This window comes from Solanum tuberosum, unplaced genomic scaffold (assembly GCF_000226075.1).
Source record: "Solanum tuberosum cultivar DM 1-3 516 R44 unplaced genomic scaffold, SolTub_3.0 scf00305, whole genome shotgun sequence".
Lineage (NCBI taxonomy): Eukaryota > Viridiplantae > Streptophyta > Magnoliopsida > Solanales > Solanaceae > Solanum > Solanum tuberosum.
Window position 1 is genome coordinate 477,775 of NW_006239229.1, and position 3,030 is coordinate 480,804.

A 3,030-nucleotide genomic window follows, 5' to 3' on the forward strand; every position below is an offset into this window, starting at 1 on the left:
CTTCTCTATTTATCTTCTTCGTTTCCACTTCGTTCTTCATCCAAATCATCAAAAGAGCTCGCTCTATGGCTTCTCTAAAAAGCTCTGATCATAACCCTTTGGGCTCCTTCAAAGTAAACATCATTTCTTCCTCCGATTCTTCAGACGACTCTTTGGTCTCTCCTTCTCCTTCATTCAAAAGGAAGGCCTCCTCTATGTAAAAGAACAAGGATTAGAAGAAACCTCGCCCTAATGCCTCTGGATATCTCTCACATGAAGTCATGCAAAGGTTTTAGGGAGTTTAACAGAAAAACAAGTATGAAAACTTCAAGTCTCGACCCATTGTTCCTGGAAGGGTAATCAATCTAAGCCAGTTGAGGGATTCCCATTGTCTGGTAGGCTTCTTTCTCAAAGCTTAGAAGCTCTCTCTATTGTTTAGTATATGTGATCTTGATTTCTTTGAAGAGGTTGTTCGTTTGTTTTATGCAAATATTTGTATTTCTAATGGAAGTGGTGAGTTGGAAACTCTTGTTCTGAGTAATTGTATTATTGTTAATGATCTCTTATTCGACGATGTTTTTGGTACTAAGTTCTCTGGTGTAATTCCTTACATGATTGGTGTCTGGCCTGATGACTTTGAGATGTCCCTAAAAGGTGCTAAAATAGCCGTGGATGAACACGGTGCTCACTTATCTTACTTTGGTCCCTTGTCACTATGCTTCGAACATCGCATTCTGGCACACATCATTGCCACCATTATTCTCCCAGGAAAGATTTCTAAGTAGCATCTCTACTAGGGATGTGTTCGTGCTATATTGTCTTCTAAAAAAATATTGCATCAACTGTGCGACCTGGTTCAAAGAGTACATTCTAGAAAGTGTTGAGGACTCCAATACTTCCGTGAGTCTCCCATATGAACTGCTCATCTCTTGAATTTTGGTGGATCGACTAGTTGACCTCTCCATGTTCACACTTGTTGATATCAATGCCACTTATGATTCTCGTACTTTCTCAAGTATGGGATATTTTCAAGTGGGTACCAAATGGGTTAAAAAGGATTATGTCAGCGCCACGACTGAGACTTTCAAGCCTACTAAAATATCTGCAGAGTCAACTGCTCTCTTTCTACAAGACATTGATGAACTAAAAACTCGCATTATTGTTGTGGAACGGGGACTGGAGTCTTCCAAGATGTGGTTGAAAAGGACTTTCACATTCAGAAGGACACTAGTACAGATGTTGGAAAGTTGCGTATTGCAATAACTAGTATAAAATAGGAAGGCATCTTCACGGTAAACCGGTTAATCAAGCAAGTTGACTCCCTCAAAGGTAGAGTTAGCTCCTCGAACACTGAACTTGTCATCTTTTTCCAGACATCCTAACCCAACCTTTCTAAGAATGTTGAAAGATCCTATAATTCCTTCTGTGGGAAGGTTATCAACACCCTGAAATACTTTCTCGGTGATTAATAGAGCTCCTCACTGTTGCCTATCCTTTTGCTACTCTTGGACAATATTTCTATGGGATCTGTCCCCCCTTTTATTTTTTCGGGTTGTATATTTAAGGTACTCTGCCTTCCTACTCTGGTTTTTATCTGTTACTACTTGTTCTGGTTAAATGTCGTATTTTTTCTACTCTCTCTCTCTTTTATTATGCCGAAAAAAGAGAACATGTCCCAACAATTTCTTAGACAGGACACAACAAAGACAGGGGAATCATTCAGCCTACAGCCAGTGGGAGCTATGTAATTCTCTTGAAAAACTCTGGAAGACACATATCAAGGAAGTTTCATTATCTCTTTAGGGTTTATGCTAAATTGTGAATTATTTGTCATTATCAAAAAGGGGGAGATAAATAGCCTCATATAATCGATTACTTTTTTATAAGGAAATACTTATCCCATATGTTGATAAATATCATGCAGGTAATTCAAAAAGAAAGGACATCAAAGTACAACCAGAAAGGAAGAAATTAATATGCACTTACTGAAGCAACACAAGAAAGGAAATCCACCATTCAAGGTATACAAAATAATGGTCATAACAATCCTAGCGCTGACTAGGATCTGGAAGATAGAATATCAAATCAACAAAGTATTAAGACAACACAAAGATCTTCAAGAGAAGGAAGAGAATCAAGATTACAAGAAGATATCCAAAGAAGGAAGGAATCGGTTTGCTCATGCACATATCTAATATGGACATGTATCAATCAACCGAAATAAAGGAATCAACTCAGATCCTTGATTTGAAATACCCTTGGGTTATTCCTTAAAAAGAGCAGTCCTCAAATACTATATAATCTTCTCCTAGCCTTAGTTGTGAACTACGTACTTCACAATAACTTGTACTATTGTCTTCTGTTATCTTTCATAAAAACATCGTATTCTTTTAATTATACAATTGAAACAAGAAAAGAGAAAGAAAGATTTGAATGTAGGTTATAAAGTAGAGGTTGTGTCAAAGTAGAAGATCTGATTTGCATATCATAGAGGGCTCTTAGTCGTAACACTTTAGAACACTCAAGTTCTCATCAAGATTTTAAGGAAACCCTTGTAATCCAAGGGGATTGGAAGTAGGAACCACATCGGTGTTCCGAACCAGTATAGAAACTATCTGAGTCTTTGCTTACTGCATTTACTCTTACCTTATACTATTATACTAATCTGCAGGTGAGTCAACTTTATTACACATAAACTCAACTTAAGGAATTTTAATTCACCCCCACCCTGATATACCGTGAGTTTACGGTATTTCTAATACATTTCACTTACCAGTTGTGTGTGTCTAGGGCCTTTTTATATTGGTTTTTATGTGTTTTTATCATGTTTTGCATGAAAGATGTTCAGGCGCGGAAGTATAGAGACAACTGAAAGAAATGCAGAAACAGGGCATTCACGGAGGTGATCTACGGACCGTAGGTCCATTCACGGTCCGTAGGTTATGACCGTAGATCAGCAGGCATGGTATTGAGGACAAATTAAGGAAATCTGACCAAGTGTGGAACCACGGTGGCCATTGACGGTCCGTAGATGGATCTACGGACCGTACT